The 24,412-nt window shown below is 46.6% G+C and overlaps 1 protein-coding gene across 9 annotated transcripts in view; it reads right to left on the bottom strand.

The window, feature by feature from the left end:
- ELAVL2 (ELAV like RNA binding protein 2) overlaps positions 1–20,275 on the bottom strand; it is a 98,000-nt gene extending 77,725 nt beyond the window's left edge. For 4 of the 9 annotated variants that reach the window (XM_054810595.1, XM_054810601.1, XM_054810599.1 and 1 more), the window contains exons 1-2: positions 19,915–20,141; positions 19,534–19,650 (exon numbers count right to left, since the gene is read on the bottom strand). The gene's annotated coding sequence lies outside the window, so the exon portion shown is untranslated. Of the gene's footprint in view, positions 1–16,219; positions 16,294–17,520; positions 17,543–19,533; positions 19,883–19,914; positions 20,142–20,253 lie in introns of those variants that run through there. The other 5 variants (XM_054810598.1, XM_054810600.1, XM_054810597.1 and 2 more) reach the window with 5 other exon arrangements.
- Positions 20,276–24,412: the final 4,137 nt, after the last annotated feature.

Raw genomic sequence — 24,412 nt, 5'->3', positions numbered from 1 at the left:
CATTAATATACCTTTGATAATTTTTAATAGACTAAAAAAGCAAAAGTGTGCAGTAGAGGACTGTTAACCACTAGCACCAGCTCTAGTCATTGAAACAGTACTGAACACAAGCAGAATACATTGTCTGTGTCCTGTTTTTCTGCCACTGGAAAGAGTTACTGAGAAGTCTCTACCAGCCATAAGTGGTGGAAACTTACAGATCCATCATGTAGTCATCCTATTATTCTACCTGTAATGACAAAGAAAGTTCATTTATACTATATTTCATTAATATTCTAATGCACTTGCAGTTACAGGAATACATTATGGTAAACCTAGACATCAACTTTTACCTTCCATAATTGTGACAACAGCAACAATGCTTAACAGGCAAGATAAGGCAATAAGAAAGAGAGGAGGAGAGACTTAAGGAGTATCTGACATCTAAATTCCCAGCCCAAGAGCATGCTGTTAGTAAGCTTTCAAACTATTACTATGTTATAATCCACATGAATGTTGGGGAAAAATAAGATGTTACTCATGTCCTGTGGATGAACTGATACCTTTAAGGTGTCCTTTACAGAAAGCACCAACAGTAAAGCAAAAGACATACTTGTGTTACTCAATTAACCAGCATAAATGGAGAAAGAACTCACACGTGAGACTTCAGAAAAAATATTTGGCAAAGTAGCATTCAACTTCTAAAATATTAGCTCAACACTGCTTATTATGCACTCAGATTGCAAGTCTTCACACAGTCTCCACTTACTATGCAATTCCATTCTCCAGTTTATCTGATAAAATACATTCTAGAACATGGCCCAGGACAACAGTGTTCTCAAGAGTACATTAAAGCATTCCACCTGTGCTCAGGAGAATAGCCCATTTTGTCCTAATAAGCACCATTTTTTCCCCCCAAGCTTATAGCCCTGCCACTGTTACCAACATAAATAGGTAGGTAAAAGCAAGACCTGTGTCAAGACATTATGTCTTTCAAGAGTCCTGCCAACACTACCCTTACCTTCTAGGTTAAGTCAATGCACTCAATGAATTAAAAGACTTAACAAGGAAGTTAGAGAAATAAAGCTTTATGCTTCAAAATTTTTTGATATATAACTCCTGATATGTCTAACTGCTATTTCTCCTCAAGTTTGTTCTGAGATTTCTACTGCACAGTCTACCTCCTCAAGGCTGTTTGTGATAGCTTCCTTATCAACTGGAGACAGACAAGACATGTCATGCCTTTACAGAGGCTTCAGAACTGAATTCTTTAATGTTAAGGAGCAGTTGTATGCAAGCTATAAAAAGAAAAGAAAAAACACACTTGGGAATGAATTGAAGCAGAAGGAAATTGCCTTGAATGGCAAATGTTGCTTGATCCATTGCACAAGTTCATCATCACTGTTCTGGCTTTCTGAAATTTTTTTTCCTTCACATACAAATCTTGCCTATGGAATTCATCACCCAGCAGACTCTCCACTGACATCTCCTGAACACACTAAGTTTTACAGCTGTGTTATACTGAAATAATTCCAACCCCTCCATCTGTTTAATCTTGTTAAGATTGAGTATGCCTGTGTTTCATTACAACAACCTTTGCAGTGTTGTAGCTACCAACCACCTCTAACTTTAGATAACTGTTGACAGTATTTTTGCTTCCCACCCATCACCCTCCATCCTGATGGATACCACAGTGAGAAGTTTCAAGACACTGTTTCAAAATGCTGATGGACAAAATAACTGCACAGCAGTTCAGTGATACCACTCAAGTTAGCCATCTTCTAATTTTCTAACTTAACATTACAGTCAACCTGACTTTCACCAGATACCTACCCTAAAACACAAGAGTCTGCCTATTTTGCAAACCATAACTAGAAATAATTACCTGAAGTTGAACAGAACAAACAGTGTTCTTAACTCTGCTGGCTATTCAGTACACTCATTTTTTTCCCACATAGAATGGGGTTTTCAAGTGCCATACACATTATGCAGAAAGAGGCATTAAGAGCAGAGTAGAAACACTAAACTGATGAACAATCTTGGTGTTGCATAATCAGTGGCCCTGGCTTTCTTATTCTTACCAGTGTCTTGGCTCATGCTGAGGTAGAGAACTGCAATCTGAAACAGCATGTACCAGAAGCAGCCACAGCTAGGCACAAGTGGCCACTCTGCTTCCAGGAACTCCACACAGAGCATCAGGCAGGTGAGAACTCTAGCACAGCTGTGTATTTCAATTCTTGACTCACCTTACATGAATTTAGCATAAGATTTACAAGAAAAAAGGAGAAGACAGCTGATACCTTCGTGTGAACAACAGTAGCTTATTGCTACTGGACTGAGAAGTACACAACTGTGCTATCAATTGCTTGCTCACTGGCAGCAGGCCCCACAATGAACATGGTTACCTGAAGTCCTCACAGGTTCCACTCACCCTCCCCAAATCAGACATTACATGCAAGGTAGACAACTTCACAGAATACTACACCCTGCTTCTCACAAAACAGAGTTGAAAATATGCAAATCTCAGGTCACTTACAATCCATATCTTAACACAATCCTTTCCCTACCCAAATATTTGTGGGGTGGAAGGAGAGAAGAGAACAAGCACAGGTCTGTGTTCTTCTACCATTTCCAAGGAAGTTTTACTGATACACAGCAGTAGTGCTGCAGGTTTTAAGGGTGGCTACATTTAGCTTGAGCAAGATTAGTTTTATAATGCAAAAAAAAAAAAGCAGGAAAATGTTGATTAGCCAGCAAGAAGCTGTGCTTTGGCTACACCCACACAGCACAATAAGTCATAAGCGCTTCCTAATCAAGGAACAGCAAAGCAGTTCAGGGAAAATAGACTGCAGATAACTGTTGTGTGCTTTCAGAGGAAGAGCCATAGAGATTGCCAGCTGCTCACTGTTAAGAATATTCAAAATGCCACTCTCCCTAATAAACTGATGACATCACCCTAGTTCACTCCAGAACCCGACCTTGAGGAGAGGCTATTTTTTATTAAGTTGGAAGGTTGTTAAAATTCACTGGACTGAAAAGATGTCTAAAAGTTCAGACAGGCTTCTTTAGAAAAGGGTGATCAAGCATACCTTTTGCATGAGTCCTTCTTGACATCACTTAGAAAGGATGAGTTTGAAGGTCTTGCTTAGATATTAGACAGCAGTTATTGTAGCAGAACAACCTATGAACATCTAGTCATAAAACAAGGATTAAATAAGGACATCCAAAGTTTCATCTGACTACAGTAGCTCTGGATGTTTTCTCCCTCCCTACGATACCAGTCTACTTCCAGGCTTCACAAGTTTCCTTTGCATCCATTCACATGACTGGATTCAGCAGCCTGAATAGAGCAAGTTCCCCCACATCATCACTCCCACATTTGGGTTGCAAGGCTAACCTTTGCTAGCCCCACCACAATCTATTCAGGCTACCTCACTCAACTCTGATGCATCAAAACTATTCTCAGGATTAAATCCCAAGCAACAGGCTTCTTCTGAGAAAAGTGAGAATCAGAAAGGCAGAGAGAACAAGACTTTTACTAATTCTATTAGATTGAAACATTAACTTTGATTAATGTTCTGGTTTTATAAAACCCAAGACAAAAAGTGCCACATTTTAATACCACAATGGCCAGCTAGTAGCAGTCCCACATGAGTAGTTTTAGATCCACTTATCTCCTCCCATTTAAGGGGAACAATTTATTGTTCATCTTTTAAGAGCTATCTTTCGGGTTTGAAGAGACAACATGACTGTAGAAGACAGCAATCATTTTGGTTTTGATCTGCATGGACAATCCCAACTGCTAATTGGAATGAATGGCCATGAGATGGGATGCACTAGAAGTGCAGTTTAGGATCCATATTTTTAAGTGTCTTTAGAGGCCACTCACATGAGGTATGCATTGCATTCAAAGGACTGCAGGCAATGAAGAACACATCAGTATCATGGCAAAGAAGCTGAAGCACAACCATTAGACATTCAGTCAAATAGTCATGTTTTCCAATTCTCTATAATCCTCCAGGTACTTACCTGGTTTTCATGACCACTACTGTTTGTCCCACAGAATTCTCCATAATCCTGCAGGTACTTACCTGGTTTTCATGACCACTACTGTCTGTCCCACAGAAGACACCGGGAAAGGCTGCTGTATTCCATTTCCTTCCTACCTTCAAGTCCTACAAAAACTGTCCATGTCGTATTGCAAGTTAAATATTTTTTGCAGCAAAGTGAAGTAAACGCAAAACAAGGACAGCTAGCTATTGTTAAAATATCTGAGCCAGAGGCAATACCTAAACTACTTACAATCCCTCCCTCTGCCACCGCTGCTTTTCATTCTCAGTTCTTCACTGTAACTCTGCATCCTAATCCTCCTGAGATCACCCAGAATCATATAACACAGAAAAAATGGACAGAAAATAAGGTACTGTTGATACAAACAAATTGTGACCAGTTGGCCAAATACTGCTAATTGCAGAAGAGGCATGCTGCTTACACATGCTTCTGCAATATTACCAGCTCATAACTAGAAGCAGAAGTACATGTCAGAAGCATTATTGTCACAAGTGGTTACAGACAAAGCTTTTACATTTTTCATTTGCTATACAGAAGTCCCTCTACTGCAAAAGCTCTCCAACAGGGCTCTGAAGACTACTTAAAAAGTAAATATGGAGCCTCTAGGCTGATCCTCACCAGGAAAACAAGTTCAGACAGATCACTATTTATTTTTTGAATAGGTGAACTTCCATAGAGGAAGAGACGACTAAAGTCTTTCCTCTCAAAAGAACGATACCATACAGCCCCTCAGAATCAGTAAACATTAGGCTCTACTACTATTTGTGAAAAAGCTTGGGGAAAAACTGTTAACTGATGATATGCATTAAGTGTAGATTCATAAGGGCAGCTGTCCATAATTAGGTGTCTAATTGCTATCCCAAGTATCTACAGCATGAAGGACAGGGAGAGTGTCAAAAGTGCAAAGGACTGAACTTCAGCTTCGAAGGCACTCATAAGGACAAGCCAGTAGTTTCATACCATCCTGGCATTTCTGTATATTAAAATATTCCAGCTTGGGTTTGTCATCTTCTTCTCTACATAAAGCTTCCGTCACATGGAACTGAAAGCTACAGCACATCTTCCAAACTAGTGACCTCTTAAAGAGCACAGATGACAAAGCAGAATCTGACCTTGACATCTACCTACACCATCCTGTCCAGTAAATGCATTTCATCGGCAAAAGAGAGATCAGAGTCATTCAGGCCAGCAGGAACTTCAGGAAGTCTCCAGTCTTGACTTCCCACCCCGAGCAGGCTCAGCCATGTGGTCAGACCAGGTTGCTCAGGGCTTTACCCTGTGTGGGCTGGAAACCCTCCAAGGAGGAAGACAGCACCATCTCTCTGGACCCCAAGCTCACTGCCCAGCTGTTCTTCTGGGAGGAAAAGCTTTCCCTTATCTCCGGCCTCTCCGGACCTGCTCAGCTCGCTGCCCAACAGGGCCAAGGACCTTCTCCCCCTAGTCCCACTGACATGACTGCTGGGTCTCTGCCTGTCCAGGACTGCATATTGCTCGTGTGTGAATTGCACAGGCTCCCTGGTAGCCCCTTCTCACTGGTCCTAGCTCCTCTGGATAACAGCCCTGCCCTTGAGAACATCAGCTACACCCCTCAGTTGCTGTCTGCAAACTTGATGAGAGTCAACTTTCTCCCTTTCCCCAGGTCACTGAAGGAAACAGTAGATACAATAGGCAGCACAGTGTCTCCAAGATCTCCACTTGTAACCAGCCTCCAGGAAGATCACTAAGTTTTAACCACTGAACTTCAAGCTCCATAATCCTACCAGTTTTCCACCTATTTATTTGTCCACTCACCTAAACTTTCACATTAACCTTAGCTGTTACAAAGATTCTACAGGAAACCACTTGAAGAGTCATGCTCAACTCAATGTAGATGACGCCTTTCACTCTCCTCATCCACAGACCTATTGATTTCAAAGACTGTCTGTTCCAATACAATTTACCCTTGGTAAATCAACCTGGCTACTTTCAATCACCTTTGTTTTAATTTGCACAGAAACTACTTCTCCAGTCACCAGGAACATTCCTGATCTTCTTGATCTGTCAATGGCCTCAGCACAACAGCAGACAATTCTCTCAATACCTTCAGACCCATGGACCTGAAACAACTGAGATTTCTTAAGAGATCCCAGACCCAATCCTCTCCTACTACCAGGAGCTCTTGTCCTCCTTGCACCCCCTCCCTATTCAGTAAAAGCTCAGGAGACCCTGTCAGTGAAGACTGAGGCAATAAAAGCACTGGCTACCTCCCAGCCTTGCCTATCTGCTGTCAGGAAATCATCCATCCCATTCAGCACCAAGCCCAGAGTCTCCTTTTTTTCTTCTGTTGCTGCTATATTATTGGTACAAACCCATCTTGTTGCCTTCAACATACTTCACCAATTGCAGCTGTGAACTCTAGCTTTCCTAACACCATTCCTCTATTCACTGGCAATGCTTCTCTTATGTCTTGTCCTCACTGCCCTCTCCTGTACACCTCTGTTTTTGCACTGGAACTCAGTCATGAGTTGCCTGTACAACCAAGTGTGATATGACTATTGATTTTCTTAAGTGCTAGAAGAGCTCCATGTATCTGAGCTGCTCTTTCAGACAAAGGACAGACTTTTCTTCCCTGTCTTTCCAAGAGGGCTTGTATACCTCCATCACTGGACAGCAGCCACATAAGCAGTTCCACCACATCTCAGTTTCTCCAGCAGTCCGACAGCTCTGACCTACAAAGACCTCTGCCTCCCACTGCTTGTCACACTTGTGTAAAGGCACTCAAAGTGGGCTTTCTTTTGGACTGTTTTATCCTTCTTGAGGGCTCTCATTCCTGTAACACTGCACATATTTAGAGCCCCAGCCTGTATAAATGCAGACAAAAATCTGTTGTCATGTCAGGTACTCATACAGAAATGAGTCTAGAAACTATCCTGCCTGGGGATCTCCAATACCTATACAAAGCCACCATCTCCTCCTGCAAGCACAACTTGTAGTACAGAAGAAAATACAAAGCCTTTCACTAATAACACTCAGAATGTACATTCCTGGGCCACTTTAAAGCCTGGTTATTCCTTGCTAACTAGGTAACAGAATTTGGAGAAGCCACATCTCACAGGCACACAATGAGGCAGACATACCTAAATTCAGAAGCCTTTTAACACACAGCACAGCCACCTTCACCCTAATGTATCGTTCTGCTTAGCCAACAATGTCTGGCCACCAGTACGCTGCCCGTTTTCCAGAGATTCACTGCCCTCTGACACAGGATAAGCACTGACTGGTTACCTGCATGGTGGGTTTGCCACACCTGCACAGCCTCCAGCAGGACAGGGGGAGAAAACAAGATGAGAAAGCTCATGGCTCAAGAAAAAGAAGGAAATCACTTACCAATGAGTGTCAGAGGCAAAATAGACTCAACTTTAGGAAAATTAGCATATTGCCAATTACAATGGATTTAGCTGGTGAGAAACAAAAACAAAATTAACACACCTTCCCCTCACCTCCACCCCCATCTTCCCTGGCTCAATTTCAACCCTTCATTCCCAACTCCTCTGCCTCCTCCCCACCATGCCCCGGCAAGGTCAAGGACATGGGTTTAGAGACACACTTTTCCCCTGCTCCAGCAAGGGCCCTCCACAGCCAGCAGCTCCTCAGGAAACATCCTCCTGCTATGGCATGGGGTCCTCCACAGGCTGCTGCACAAGTATCTGCTCCAGCATGGTCCTCTCCATGGGCTGCATAGAAAGGCCTGCTCCACCATGGTCTCCTCCCCAGGCTGCAGGGCCATGCCTGCCCCAGCCCAGTGGTGCCACCTCCTCCTTCCCTCCTCCAACCTCAGTGCTCACAGGGCTGTTTCCTCACACTTTTTCCCCCTCATTCTTCTCCACCTGTGCATTATTTTGTCCTACATATGTTTTCATGGAGGCACAACAGGCTCCCCTGACAGGTCGGCTGGGTCCTGCAAAGGTGAGGCCATTGTGGATCCAGCTGGAACCGGCCGTGTCTGGTGCCTGCAGCCCCAGACCCCCTCCCAGAGAGCTCAGCCTGTGGCAAAATTACCATCTAAGATTAAGGAAAAAAATCTTCAATGTTTGCCCATCCACCTTCAAGTCAAAGCAGGGCAGAATCTCTGTAGTGATTAGACCATCAAGTAGCATAAGCTTTCAAGCAAACTTTTAAAAACATTTAACATGAGACAATGATGATGCCACCACAGTTTTGATTTGGAGGCTGTCACTGACTTAAGACTGTAGCATCGTAAGTGTGCAAGTAAGCTCATCATCTTGTTCAGGTGAGGAAAGAAAAAACAGAACTGATACCAGAAGGAAGGGCACATCTGGAAGCTAAGGACTCTCTGTCTGCACAGTTTTCAAAGAGCATTACAAGTTACATGGAGTCAGGCACACCTTAACAGATGTTGCAGGAGACTGATCAGCTTCACAAATTTGGGTCCCAGACACTGCTCAAACTATTCATCTTGCATTTGAATACAAAAGGCATCTTCACCCCTTTGCTACATCCACAATACTTCAAATACTCTTATGTTTCAAGAAATTGATGCTCCTATTCCCATTTAATCCTGTTGTACAACTTCCATATTTTTCTGCTGATTAAATAACCCTTCAGTCCATACACATTACACATGACAAACACCTACCATCTGTGTTCAAAGCTGCTCAAGTAGTATTAGAGTTGTCTACATCATCCTGTACCTAAATGTACCATTTCATATCCATTATGTAGGCTAATGGAAAGTCCTGCATATGCATACTGCATTGGATGGGAATTTACTCATCATTAGCTTAATTTGGACTAAACATATGATTAAAATCACATGCCTACAGCTCTTCCTAATAGCCTAACAGCCAGGTTTTTCAGATGTATACAGATAAAAGCAGCACAGCCTTCTTAGATATGCAAGTCATGAAAAGGTGTATGAATCAGCTTTTAAAACAGTAAGTCAACCCAATCTAACCAACAGGGGGGCAGTTATAATTAGTCATTAATTTTCAGTACTAGAATATTTGAGCAAGTACTAGCAACAGCCACTAAAATCAGGTTCCTGGACAGTACATACCAAGATTATGTGAGATTGATACGCAGATATATGTAAGTTAAATCTGATACTGCACAGTTAATTTAAAAAAGTTTCTGTAGGAACAGTTTCCTATCAGCTCATTTTCTGTTCTCATGCATTGCTTCAAACAGGAAACCTGGTGCATTTGATCATTCTATGCAATTCACACCCAAAAAAGGCAACTGACTTAGCATTTAAGAACATTGACAACCCTTGTTTCAAAACACCTAAACATGTTTCAGAACAGATAAACCTTATTCTACCTGGTTACACACATATAGTATTTGCAAAGATCGAAAAAGACCATATCCACAAAATAAAAACAGCTTTGTAACAGCTACTTCTGCAAGACTAGATTATCAAACCCAAAAATTAATAATATTAGGAGAAATGTAGATTCCATTACCCAACTTGGACAGAAAGTCTCCCTCACAGACACTTCATCATAGATTCACAGAATGGTTTGGTTTGGAAGTGACCTTTAAATATCATCTAGTTCCAACGCTCCTGACATCAGCAGGGACATCTTCCACTAGACCAAAACCTTTGTATGTGTCATCTGTGTTATACCACTTGATATGGAAGCAGTCACCATCTCAAACACTGAGTTGTGCCAGAAATCTTCCACACAAAAAAAGTAACACTACAGCCAGGTTATTTCAGCAGAGGAGACATCCTTGATCAGAGCTATATCCAAAACGAGCCATGGTCTCCATCATGATGGCTAGTTTTATATCCTTCAGCTGAACCGGTTCAGAGGAATTTCACTACGAGAACCAGTCTCCTCATAAAAATAGCCTTTATCAAAAGACAAGCATGACTCCATTTAGTTTTCTTTCAGTTTGCTCAACTGTTATAGGAAAAAATCAGCTACTCAGTTGGTTAATGAGGCTTTAATTCTCATCTTGCCTACCAACATCTCACCATGGATGCAGTCCAAGGGAAGTACTATTGCTATGCCAAGTTTCACAGTTTAGCTATCTGAATGCAAAAGCAGCTTCTAAAGTCTTCCTCACCTCACAGATTAGCAACAGCAGTTTTAGGTCAGGAACTCAATTTTGGGTTATAGCTGAAGGTGTAAGCACATCAAAATGAAAAAGTTAAACTCATTAATAAACTAATTCTTTCACCATTGCATGCATGCAGTACATGCATAGTTTATTACAAGAAGCATATGGTGTTTTAGAGTTATGACTTTAGTTGTCCCTCTTATGGAAACAGAAAGCAGCTTTGAAAGCATATTTGGGTAGAAAGGAACCACAGCAGGAAGTCTGATGAGATTTCTAAGCGTGTTACTAGAGATAAAAATCATATCCTTAATTACAATTATCACAGGTACTAGGATTTTAAGATTTAAATTTAGAAGACTTAAAAGCCCTTCTTAAATAAACTGTGATTTGCAAGCAATAGTGTTCACCTCTTCCCTTTAGTTAGTTATGTTTGCTGGTTCAAGACTAGAGATGAACAGTAGATACAGCAAAAGTAAATAAATCCCCGAGATCTTGCTCTGCCTTTAAACTCATTTGATGCACATGAAATTTAATGCTAATGCATGAATAAAAACAGAGGTCACAGCATTAGTTTCCTGACATTTCAAAAGGGCAAACAAAATGGATGGCACTGAAACAAGGACTCCGTTACAAAAACAAAATGGGTACACAGTGAAGACATGTTTGCTGCTAGAATTCTTGCAATATATTACCCATTTCAGTGCAATGGCTATGCATGGATATACTCAAAGCAAATTCAGAAGTCCAAATACACCCTAACAATATTTTCCTCTGCCACGACAGCTGCAATACCTACTCCCTCCTGCATCCAGCTTCCTCATCAGGAACACTGCTTTACTAGACCAGAGCTCCAAGGGACCTCTTCCTCCTCCCCAACTTGCATGCCCTTCTCATAGGGTCACCTGAAATAGTATTGCAGGAACCTTAACTATTTCTGTAGGTAAACAAATGCACTTGTGCTCCACTGCCTCCATGAGCTACCAAAAGCTATTTGGCCATTCAGCATACTCTTCTCACCAAAGATGCTGCTTAAAATCTAGGTACAGCTGTTTCTGCAGCATGTAAGGGAGAAGACCCTAACTTCAAGAATGCCTTCACAGATACCCTGAAAATGCCGAAGTCAGAGAGAAGTAGTGAAGGAGTGGTACTGAAGCTAAAAATCACATGCCACAAACATTTACAGGACAGGAAGTGCCAAGCTCGTAAGGCAGACAAACCCTTGCCTTTTTTCTGGTGTTCAGGTATTTAATTTCTTACTTTTAACGTCCATTGTGGCAGTCCTAAAACGAGGAACTGTGAAGTGCCTTCAAGAAATGGAGTTCTATTATTAACAGACATAACCATGGAATCCTTAGCTGATTGTATCTTCATTAAGATATATTAACTGCAAACTTCCCATGTCATTACATAGAAACAAAACCCTGATGCCCCCTGCACACAGAAGTTGACTGTCCAGATTTCAGTATAGAGAGACACAGCTCTAGATTCAGGACTCAAAATCACACATTTTTCCCTATCAAACTCAATTTAGATACCATGAACGTTAATGCTTGCAATGTATCCACTACTCACCTTGATATTAAAGACAAGGCCAGCCTAAGGGGCCTCTTTCACATGTTCAAGCCCCACAGCACTCAGGCAGTTCAAATATCTGCAAAACTCACTGGAACCACTACATGACCCTGGCAGTTCAGACAGGTAGAAATGGTATAAAGAGTATCCGTCTGTTTTATTCTGTCCTGCCTCCTCCCCTACCTCACTCCAGGTAATACAGCAGAAATCTTCAGCAAATCAATATAAGAAATAGGTGACTAAAGAAAAGCCACAGGGAAGCTGACTCCAAGTACCCTCTCTGACCATAATTCTACTTTTGAAAAAATATGTAAGAATACTATGGAAAAACATTATCAGCATGGTAAGAAGCAGGACATTTCTGTCACGAAAATCTGAAGTATAGAAGAACATAAGCACTCCAGTACTGCAACAGCAGTTTCATTCCACAAAAATACATTAAGTTTATTCAGTTGAATCTGAGTAAGTACTTGGTTAAACAAACTCACCCTGAGGAGTCTGAAAGTGAATGCAGCTAGCACAGACCTACAGAAAGGCTGCTCAATACATCACAGTGAATATTCCAGGACACCTTGAACAGCCTTTCCTACCTCCATGTAGTCTGTTTTACAAAGCATGTGAATGTTTAAGTTTTCCCTATTTTACCAGTACTCAGGTATTAAGTATTCAAGAAACTGCACATACATACTTTACCTTACATTCTAGTAATTCAGTAACCATTCAGCATATGAAGTTTTCTACACCTACTCCACGCTCAGCTGAAGACCAGAGAAAGTGTCTGGAGTCCTTAAGACCATCCCTACAGTCTTCTCAGCACTCTAGTAGTTTCTAGCTTCCCAGTCATTTGGTCAACCATCACAGGTTTACTGGGATATACCTGGTTTTTGCTAAACACAGCAAACCAAGATACTCATTCTTGCAATGTCTTACAGCCTCATTGAGTCTAAGCATCTGCACAGTTTCTGATCAGCAGCAGCACCACTTGAGTCACCAGCAACGTCAGGACCGCATGAGGGACTAGAGAATCAATATCACAAATGTTTTATGAAGCGAAGCCTGGGGCTGCCTAGAATGATTCCCATGTGGATCCTAGGCTGGTGCACTCACCATAGTGAGGCATTGCCAAGAGATTTAAACACCTAACACTCATCCTGACTTTCTGTTAGGAAACTATAGCTTTTTCCAAACCCACATTATGCCTGGGCTTACTATGACTATCAAAACAAATGAAAACCCCTGTTGCTTAAGTACTGGAGTACCACGAGGAACAGTGGCTCAAATGAAACAGAAAACAGTGAGACACTAGTTTAAGCTCCATCTGGAAAGCTTCGGTTTGTTCCCAATTTGCATTTTTTAAACATAAGTAAGACCTTCCCATTACAATTTTTGTCATTATATAATTACTGCTCCTAAAACTTCAGATATTTTGCCAGCAAAGTCAGATTTAGACTGCGAGCTATTTCAAAAACCTGATGTGGGTTTAGAATTTTTAAGTAAGTTTCTGAGAAAGCATGCTTAAGATTTCTGCCATAAGCTGTTTGTAACTATTTAACTTAGTTTTAAAGCTAAAAAACCTGCAGTCCCTACAAAAACACTGACTAAAGCCAAGTGTTTCACTGAGGTCATCTTTCCAAGGCGTACTTTGTGCAGACCTCTATGCCAAAAAGTCTATGCAAAACAGCAAGCACTTCCAAATACAGGGAAGACCAACAACTAGCTGTTCTCTAACCTCAGCTTCTGTCAAATTTTGCATGATGTTTAGTTGGTCAGTGGCAAAATATTAGATGTTAGGAGTCCCTACAAATCCAGAGCAATGCCTACTGGGCAAAAGCAGCTTGCTCAATATTGGCAGTTTCTCCAAGCTTCAGTGGGAATCAATCAAGGAGCCTACCTCTTTCTGTTATTTTGCCACTAGAAACTTGGGATGACTTTTTAAATTTGGACAACGAGGATTAGGCAGCAAAACATCTTGATCTGGCCCATCGGTTGTAGTAGCTAAAAGCTATGAATTCTAACTCTGTTATACCAGCTTCTCCAGAACTAATCCTTTTGAGTAAGTCGAATTAGGTAGATTTACACAGGCAACAGATTAAAAACCATGCAGGGTCTTCCTTCAGAATTGGAACTACAGATGTTGAAGCCCAATGCACCAACAGCTAATCCTGCTGGATAGTATCGTGATTTTTCAATTGATTTGGGGGCTGTCAGGAAAAGAAAGCTCTGTGCACAAAGGCAATATTCTCTCACTTTTAAAGCCTTTGCAACAGCTGGTAACATTCACTGCCCTCTGTAGCTACTAGCATCTATTAGAAAAGCATTAGAGAAAGCAAAGATGGCTTTAAAGCAAGACAGAAATGTAGATTCAGCACAAATCGAGTTTATCCATTAGCTAACAATTGGTTTTATTGCTATGAAGAAGATTGGTGGTAATAAATATAACCAAAAGCCTTTACATTGTAAGATGGCAAGAGTTTTACCTATAAAGCAGCACTTCAACATCACTGTTACCAGGAAGGAGCTTGCACTTGCATCCTTGTACTATTTTTACCTGCAAAGTCCACCTCTGCAATGGCATTGACTTATTTTAAGAAGCACAGGCAAGGTTAAATATTCCTTGGCCTTTTAAAATACTAGATCACATGTCATCTATCTCCTACTTAGTCCCCAAATAAAGCAAGCTTAGCTTTGTCCCCCCAAAAAACCTAGCTTAGCATTACAGGGGCTTCAATAGAATTCAGCTTGGGGTGCCACTGTAGTTTTAATGTTGCCATCTGGAAATCTGGGAAATAATCTGAAAAACTTTCTATTTTGAAGTGGGTTTTTTGTTGGTTTGGTTTTGTTGGTTTCGGTTGTTTGGGGTTTTTTTCCTTTTTTTAAAGCAGATAGTCCAGATCTAGCAGCTGTTTAGAACATTTTCAACTCACTATACCTGGATCACCCAGCTCAACCAGAAGTGTGGTAGTTCACAGTTTTTTGAGAGACATTAAATAAATCGATGACAACAAAAACAACACTGATAAAAGGATCTTCCCTTCTCACTGAAAAAACAGCATTTAAAATGAGTCCAGGGAGTGAAAATTGATGTTCACATTAGTATAGGAAAGTTTCAATAAATTCACATGCAGAAATACTACACTAGTACGATTAAGCCAATAATAGGAAGAGATTTATGCAAATATGAACATACTGAAGAGGCATCCGTCTCAAAGACTAAAGCAATTAAAAATCTCTACTGCATACAGAAAGGATCAACCACTCCACCAGAATAAAAGCATACAAAATTAAGACAGCTATTGCTGAGCAGAAATATCAGTTCAGGTACAGCCATAAGACGTTTGAAGGAGGCATTAAAGATGTGCTTTGTCAGGTTTTATTCAGTATGATAAAATACCTTAGCTGTTTCAAGGTCATTTGTACGTGTCTATAGTTGAAAATGCTTTCAATATATCACAGCAAAAACTTCATATATCTAGATTTCTCTCCGATTAAATAATATCCCATTTTAAACGGTATGCAGACTTACCAATTCCGTATTTGCAAACAAAATTATTTATGCAGAATAGCTATAGAACAGATAAGTCCATTCTTAAAATTATCATTCCAAATACATTTCCAGAGAGCCAGGGAAGCAAGGGAGGAGGAAAAACTGAATTTAATTTTAGGATTCAGAATCCTTGGGATTAAAAGGAAAAATGCAATACTGAAGCTCTAGCTAATACCCTGGTGTCTGTTTCCTGAATAGAATAGGTTCCCACTTATTGGAATATTTTCTGGACTCCTTCAGTTTAATTTAACATTGGCCATCAAGGCAGATAAAGTCAAAGGGCATGGAGTTTTTTAGCACAAAAACCCCAGAACCTTTTACCTTTCAAGAAAATACACAAGTTGTGAAATACTCAATTCATCAGGTATTGCTACTTTTATCAACTATCACTTGTAAGAAAATCAGACGCTGAAGTCCTATGTAGCTACTAAACCGTACTACCAAAGTTGTCCTCAAAACTCCATAAACATATTTGAGTCTTATAGACTTCAATTAAATCAACTACAATAAGCCTACTTTACTTACATTCTGTTTAGTATTGTTTTGTGTTGCTTTTTTTTTAAATAAAGATCAGTTTTTTACTCTGACAAATTATACCTGTAATTAAACGGATGTACATCGGGGATTATAGAGGTGAACGGGACACTGAGCTGTCTCGCTGCTCCAACTATCTTATCAGTGCTATGCAGATGAAACAAAACCACCTCACTCCCCACCCAGACAACCCAAGAAGGAGGAGACTTCAATTTTTGCAGGGCAGGACAAACTGAAAAGGTGGGCAATAGGTATAGCCCAGGTAATGCCCGCAGCGAAAAGAAAAGCGGGCGAGATGGTCCTTCTGCCTGACCCAGGGCAGCCGCGCCAAGTTGGCACGAGGCTCCGCGTCTGAAGCGCGAAGCAACCCCCGAAATAAAGCAGATTACAAGTGAGCCGTGCACCTAGCTGAGCTCCCAGCCGCCCCCTACCTCCCCCCGCACCCCCGGGCACCTTCCTCCAGCGCAGCGAGCCCCAGCCCCGGCTGAGCCGGCTCGCGCGGCGTTGACCCCCCGCACCTCCTCCCCGCGGGCCGCCAGCCGCCGCCGGGCCTGTACGGGACCGGGCGTTCTGCCGGGGGCTACCGCGCCTTCCTCCATCGGAAGGAGTCCTGCCACCGGCCACGGAGCCCCGCGTCCCACAGCCCCGCCGGCCCTGCACCCTGTGGACGCTGCTCCGCCGACAGGTCCCCGCACGCCGCGCGGCTCTGCCCCCTCCGCCCCCCCCTCCCTGCAGCCGCACAGGTGCACCGGGAGCCGCGGGCGGCTGTGGCCGCAGCACCCTTTGCAGCAAGCGACAGCCCCCGCGCTGTTCCACCCGCGCCCAACTGCTGCCCCGGGGCTCCGGCGGCGGCAGCTCCTCCGCCAGACGAGACGGCGCGGGCAGAAGACGGCAGATGCACTATTGTGGATATCGGCAATCCGGTTAGAGCAAGGTCAGACCTAAAAGGGAAACAGAGGCGCAGCTCGGGGGAAGAACGGGAGCTACGCTCAAGCGGTAGGGCCACGCTAAGGAAATAGGTGGAGGGAGAAGGTCATCCAGAGGGATGTTGCAGACAAAACAAAGGGGTTATTTGAGCAACGTTTTGTCAGAACAGGTGCTGAACTCACCCAATTAGCGCCACATGGGGGGGAGGGGGGGAGGGCAGAGCAAAACAAAAAGCGATGAAACCCGCCTAGCACGAGAAAGGGGGCAGAGAGAAGAACCGCTCGGAGAAAGAAGAAAAAAAAGAAAGAAAAAACCCATCACTGTCAGCAACAGGAAGCCTTCTAGATGTAACGCCGAGAACACCTCGGGGTTTGCAACTGGGAGCGCAACAAGCGCAAAGTCACCTGTCCTTTACAACAACCGAGGAGGGTGCAGGTGTCCGCAGATACCAGGTTTTCACCCCTTTTCCAGGAGAACCCTGGTCGCGCACTCAGCCTCCCCCCGCCCAAGCCGCCCCTCCCCCCGCCATGCTCCCCGCGCGGACGACAGCCCCGCTCCGGATCCACTTCTCTACGCGTGTCCCCTGGGGAAGCCCGGCGTCTCGCAAGCACCGCGCCCTTCCCGGCCCCCGCTCCTTTTAGCTACTCCGGACCCCGCGGGGACCCCGCGCTGCCCCTTCCTGCCGGCCTGCCCGGGGGGGGGGTGGGGGGGTGGAACGGGGCGCGCCGGTGGCAGGAACCGCGGAGCGTGGCCGCCGCCGCGGGAAGGGAGCGGAGGGACAGCCCGCTGCCCCGAGGAGGCTATGCAGTGCCCCGCAGCCGCCTCACCCGCTGCCTTTCCTGGTACCGGTGCCGCCCCGCCACAAGAGGGTGAGAGGAGGGCGGCGGCGGACTGATAAAGGCGCCCGCCCCCGCGGCCGCCGCCTGAGTGACGCCGCCGCCGGCCACTCAAGAAGCCCCGCGCCCGCGGGGCCGCGCCCCCGGGCCCATCGGGCACCCCGCGGCGGCCGCCCCGCTCCTCGCCGCAGCCGGACGGGCCCCGCCCCGCCCCACCCCGCGAGCGCCGCCGAGCACCTGCGGGCGGCGGGGAGGCCGCCTCGGGGCGCGGGGAGAGCGCGGCAGCGGGCTGCGCTGAGGAGGGCGGGGCGGGGGCTTGCCTTTCTCCTTCCCGTCGGTGTCAGGGGCAGGACCCGCACAGTGCTCGCTCGTCTCCCCGGCTTGCCACCTTTTCCTGCAAAACGCCGAGCCGCGTAGGTCCTTTGCCTCTGCGGAAGCGGCCCGGCGGGGCGGACGAACCTCCGAGCCGCCCCTCGGACGGGGCGCAGCGGGAACGAGCGCTCCGCGGTCCCCTCCGGGCAGCCGCGCTCGGAGCCCCCGCGGCGGTCAGTAGCCGCTGCAACAGCACCGTCCCGTTTCCCGACGGCGTCCGACGGCGCGGAGACCGCCCCCGGGAAACAGCGGCTGCCGAACGCCGCGGCAGCTGTCCGAGGCTCCGCTCCTTCGGACCCGCCGCTGCTCGCCCCGCGGGGAGCACCCCAGCGAGTACCCGAGCGGGAGTCAGTGGGACAGGCGGGTCCCATCCCCGGGGGGGCCGCACGGCTCGGTAGGCACTCCGCCCTCCCGGCGCTGCAGCGCGCAAGGACTAGTCAAACCGTGTCAAGGCCGGCAGCACCACCGGTCCTTGGAGACGAGTTGACGGAACACGTCCAACTACCAATTTGCCCCGCTCGTATAGCTCTCCATTATTTTCCTACGTGGAATAGGTGGGTACGGAGCAACGTGCTGGGCATACATTAAACAACAATGGCAGTGGTCGGGTCCGGTCCTTGTGGAGAGCACACGCTGCAGCGCCAGCCTTTACTATCGCCTCCTTCTCCTGCCCGGACCTTCTCACTGCCGCAAGGACGGAGGGTGAAAGGGCGGGAGACGCGCCCGCGGACGGGACGCCCCGTCCGTCCCTTTGCCCGGAGCGCCGCTCGGATCCCCGCCGCGGCTGCCGGATGCAAACTTCCCCCGAGCACACCGGGGACCGCTCCCCGCGCCGCCCGGGTAGGACCACGGACAGAGATCGTGTCCGCCGCCGCGGAAACGCCGCCCCGCGTACGCTGCCCGGGCACCGCCGCTGAGCGCCCCGACGCCCCGAACAAAGGGGACGCGCCCCCTCCCGCAGCGGGTTAATCATCTCCACGAAAAGATGCGGGCCCCCTCCCCCCGGACGGTAATAAACTTCTCCCAGGGAGAGCTCACCGGTTCTCCTCACTCCGCACCCGCTGACAATACGCGCTGCCCGCTCTTGCTCCGGCCGGCCACGTCTTTGTGCGCCGTGGACACGCTGCCGCCTCCCAGCCCCACAGGAAAGCCACGAAAGGCCCCGCGGCTAATGCAATTAGCCGCGGGGGAGTCTTATCCCGGCTAATCTGCAAATGCGCGTTTATCTCCTCAAAACGATACGTCTCCCTGCACCCGCGGGGTGCGGGTCCGTCCCTTCGAACGCTCCTCGCAAGGCGACGTGCCCGGAGCTGGACGGGCGGGGTGGTGTTGGGAACTTTGCAGTTGGGCCAGGACAGGTAGGGATGCGCACGCCTTCCTGCGTGGGCACGGTGTGGTTCCCCAGCTTCAGCGGCTGCCCTCCCCACGCTGCAAACACTTCCAGCAACTCAGCTCCGCAGGCACGCTGCGATATGCGCGAACTGCCTCCTTATTCAGCGCTGCCGGCACGAACGGTGTTAATACGGAGCAAACATAGGTTATCAACGTAATTCTACGCGGCATGCACCTCAGGCGTTCGCGTGGACCCTATCGCACACGTACAATCACGGAAAGAATCAAGCCACAACTTACCTTCCTCTCTTCGGCTTAAAAAAAAAAGTAACGGTGCAGTTCTCTCAATAAAGAGGAGTAAGAGGCAGATGGATAGTTCTCTCAAGACAACACACAAGAGCTAAATTGGGGACAGTTCTAAGAGGAAGAAAAAAAAACCAAAATAAACAATCCTCTCCCTCCCTCCCCCAACAGTCCAACACTAGGGGAAAAAAAAAAAGAAAAAAATGTAAAAATAAAAAATAAAAAAGGGAGAACACAAAAAGAGAGAGAGTGACAGGACTACCCTCCTTTCGCAACCCAATCGAACAAAAAGAGGGGAGGGAGGGAGAAATGAAGGAACAAAGAAAAGAGGGATGGAAGGGCGACTTAAAAGACGGTTTCTCGGTCTCTCTCTCTCACACTCTCTCTCTCCCTGCCTGCCGGTCCCTTCCTAGCGGCTCGCCGCCGGAGTCAGCTGCTGCATCGCGGAGTGCGCGCGGGGCCGCGGGGGGAGGACGCCGTGCGGTGCGGTGCCGCGCCGTGCCGTGCTTTGCAGGGAGGCGGACCGCTCCGCAGATTTATAACAGCCCCGCCGCCCGGCTCCCTGGCTGCCGCCCCGCCGCGCCGGGGTGCGTGCGTCTGCGTGCCGCGCCCGGCGGCGTGGCCGTGGGGGTGCGCGCGGGGGGCGTGTGGCCGTGGGCGGCTGCGCACCCCCCCCCCCCCCCGCCTTCCCCCTCCCGGCGGCTGCTCCGCGCCTACCCCGGCGCCACGCGCGGCAACGTCTCCGCACCCCGGCGCAACGCAAGCTGCTGGCGGTGCCGCGAGCCCCCATTGGCCCAGACACCTCCCACTCGCCCCGCCCTCAGCGAGGCGACGGTCACCCATTGGCCGCACGCCCCGCCACTCTGGTAGCCCCATGGCGCCGCGTTTCAGGCTGCGCTGCCGCGCGCGGGGCCGCTTCCGCGGGCGCGGGTGGGCTCCGCGGGGGTCCCACGAGTGGGCACAGCCCGCGGCCACGCGTGTCTCCGCGGTACTGCGCGACGGCCCCGCGCCTGCCTTGCCACGCCGCGCCGCGCCGCGGGGCGGCGAGCGGGGCGCCGGGGCACCGCTCCTGCAGCGCGGACAGCTGCGTGGGGAAGCGGCGGCTCGTGTCCTCTGAGCCAGCCACTTGGGAGCGGAGCGGTGCATCACGGCACGGCCCGGGGCAGCCCGCTTTCGGTGGGCCATTCCTTCGCATGAAGAGCTGCCAGGAAAGCAGCCTATTGCTTTTCTTCTTCCGCTCCACGCAGTTCTGGCCATACGTGTGACGGCACCGCGCGTGTAAAGTTTATATCGCTGCCCAGGGACTGCTCTTGCAATTTTGCCCTTCTGAGAGTGAACGTATTAATCAGTGATATTTCTTGTAACAAACATTATGGGTGGAAAGAAGGAAGGGAAAGGAGGGCTGGAGGAAGGAAGGAAAGGAAGGGAGGGAGAGAGGGAGGGAGGAAGGAAGGGAAGGAAGGAAGCAAGAAAAGGGAAGGAAAGAAAAATGGAAGGGAAGGGAAGGAAGGGAGGAAGGCAGGGAGGGAGGGAGGGAGGGAGGAAAGGAAGGAAGGAAGGAAGGAAGGAAGGAAGGAAGGAAGGAAGGAAGGAAGGAAGGAAGGAAGGAGGGAAAAAAAAGAAAAAAGCTTTTACTCATTATGTGATCGATTCCTATGTCTTGCACAGATAAGTGTTTGAGGAGAAAAAGATTGTGTTGTATGGAAAAAAAAAAATCTGCATTGTGTTCAGAAACATGCCTTTTATTCCTTGTACTGTTCGACCTTCATTGTACTTGATCGTAATTTCTTTCCAGAATCCAAAGTGCTTCCTACACGTGGCTTTTCTTTTGTGTCTTTTCTGACACAGAACACACAAGTGTATATATTTCCAATAGCAAAGCACTTACGCCCTGCAGAAAGGAAATGCTTATTTAGAATATTCTGGTATTTGCATGTAGCAAGGCGCAAAAATAAAGAGGCATGTGATATCAAAGAGACAAAGTAATGTTTCTTGAGAGTATCCTTGAGTGTTTATAAATTATTAATACAATGAAAGAGAAAACATGCTTGTTTATGTATCGTCTGTGTTTCTTACCATCTCCCTCTCCTACTACTGTGACAATAACTGAATGTTTACATTTTATGTAATTAGTTATATGCCGAATGCATCTGATGTTTTTCTAGAGCACACAGTCTTTAGCTGATTATTTGCAATCTATCACCAACGTTTTGAATCAGCAGCACTCCAAAAAAGGGGATAACTCCCTGGTGGAACAAGTGCCAAGCTAGCAGCTCTAAGGACTGAATAAAGAATGGGGTGGGGGTAGCTACTCCCTCAAAGCTGCTTCTACAAAAATCCTACATGTAATGATGTCTATTCACACATAGTTTCTGGAATTGCATGTGTAAATTGTGCTCTCAGCAGTGTCTGTTAGTATTCAAGAAGGTAGGTCCTCTGAGCTTACACTGTTGTTCAGCTTATCTCTGATGCTTACCCTTGTCTAATTATGGTGAAGGTTACCCTTTGATACAGCAAAACTGCTTTTGAAAGTCTCCTAATGATACCACAATTAACAACGAACTTGCTCGCGTACTTTATGCTGTGGGTGCATACATCAACAAATTTTGTATACATCTTTTGAAGAAAAAAAAAAGTGATTCTTTGTTCTAGGGTGAGTTTTGAAGCATGGGTTAGAGCAGAGACCAAGTAGAAAACATCTGTAAAACCTGTGCACTGTGTCTTCAGAATTACTAGATTTAGTTGCTGGTTACGTTCTTGCCTCATCCAGTTTATGTTGAATGTGTTTAAGCAGACGACGGTGTTCCTTAGCAGAATGTCAGCAATGTATGAGAAGAGAAAGAGAAACAGAAAGGAAGGAAGAAAACAATAAGCTCTCTCAAATTCCTAAACAGTTCGATGCATTAACACCACATCACCACCACTCCCCCCCCCATATGAAAAACCCATATGAATAACACTTGTTCTTAGAACTAAAGAAACTTGACTTAAAGGGGAAGTCAAAATGTATGATGTTACAAGCCAGAAGTGTGTCTTTCTGAACTTTCAGGAAATTAAAGAACTCTACTCTCAGCAGCTTCCCTGACAGATTTGATTCTCAGGATTCTGGTTTCATCTGCCCCCCTGCTCGCCCCCAAAAGGATCAGTCCTCCAGCTGTAATTAGTGACCAGCTTTTAGCAACAAAAGCCAAACTTTATGCATTTTCTTCTGAGGCTTAATACCTCTACTAATAATGCACTATGTCTGTCACGTTTGTCGATACACGGTGCTGAAGTGAAATTAGGCAGAAAATAGCTGTTAAAGTGAATTGTCTTGTCATCGGCCCTTCCTGTCTCTGGTGCATTTTCAGAGGCCCTTGATGCTGGCAGTGTCAGAAGAAGGAAAGCTAAATTCTCCCCTCTCTCAGGAAAAGCACGTTTTTCTGCAAAGTTCCCCTTTGCTTAGGTAATATGTCTGGAGAGAAGTCTTTATGATTAGCAGTAGCTGGCTGTCTGGACATAGCCTTAAGCTAAAACGTGTATGGCTTATTAAATAGTCTTTGGAAATGGGAAAGCTATAGGAGGAAGGAGGGGAACTGCTTGTTTAGGCATGGTGAACCCTGCGACTGGGACCGGGAGGTCAGGGAACGGCAGTGAAAGTGGCGATCGCAATGCGCTAGCGGAAAGAGGTTTAACAGCTAGCGTAAAGGGGGGGGGGGGGGGAGCGAAAGGGGCGGGGGGGAAGAAGAACTCGAGCAAGCAAAGCACCGCTTCGCCGCACGCTGCAAGCCGCGGTTTCCCGCAGGAGGGGGTGGGCCAGGAGCGAACCGCGCGGCCGTGGGGAACCCGCGCCGCCGCGTCAGCACCACGGACAGCGGCGCGGCCCGACGGCGCGGCCCGGCCCGGCCCCGGGTGCCGGCGGCGGCGGGGGCTGCTGCGGAGCGGGGGGGGGCTCGCTCCCGGGGCCGGCGTCTGGCTGGCTTCTTGCTGGCGCTGCAGCGACCAAGAGCATCGCGCCAAATGGGAATTTCCCCTCCCTCTCCCCAGGAAAAAAAAAAAAAAAAAGGTAAGGTATGTGGTGTGGCTGTGGGCTTGGCTCTCTCGGAGGCACTTCAGACGAATAGTTCTGCCTAGCGGTGTTCATGTGCGAAACCGTATGCTCACGCGGGTACGTGTGAGAGTGTGTGTGTGCGTGTTACTGCACCCTGGGGGACTCCACGGGTCATTTTTACAGTGCAAGGTGATGTTTGTTCCTGTTACTTTCACAAATAAACAGGAATAGGCACGAAGGCTTCAGATCAAGTCTTGAGACTTCCTGGTACAAAACATACCTGCATGGACTCTGCAGTTCAGTATAGGTGCGTGATTGTTTTACCTCCTTCTTCTCTGAGCCTCTCAGTGGTCATAAGATACGGATATTGTATAAAACTTCAATAGTATGAACACTGCAACTGAAGCTGCTATATTCTACTCTATTCTATTATGTGGCAATGTCTGACTATTAATAAAAACTATTTTTCAGAAAGAGGTTAGCATTTGGATGGGGAGAGGAATGGGGAGTGTTTCACTTTTTTTTTCAGTTGAGACTAGAAAGGTATCTTAAAACTCAGTTCCACACAAGGTAACCACAACTACTCAAATTTTCTACCCATAACTGTGGAACCTTAATCCAGATAAATATAATACCTGAAAGAAGCTGTCTGTTTATTCAAATTATTGTACCCTTGCTTGTTTCCTACTGTGACCAGACAGAGGCAGATTTCAGCTGCACCACAGCTTGGGAAGCTTCCTTTACTGAGGATTTGTATTTCCAGTAGTGTGTAATGCATGTTTAATTGTAAAATAATAAGACTCTGTCACCTGCCAGTCAATTGCTGCCTCTTTTGTGCTTGGATCA

The sequence above is a fragment of the Grus americana genome, chromosome Z (assembly GCF_028858705.1).
Source record: "Grus americana isolate bGruAme1 chromosome Z, bGruAme1.mat, whole genome shotgun sequence".
Taxonomy (NCBI): Eukaryota; Metazoa; Chordata; class Aves; order Gruiformes; family Gruidae; genus Grus; species Grus americana.
The sequence above is the reverse complement of the archived record's forward strand: the minus strand, read 5'-3'. Positions and strand labels throughout refer to the sequence as shown.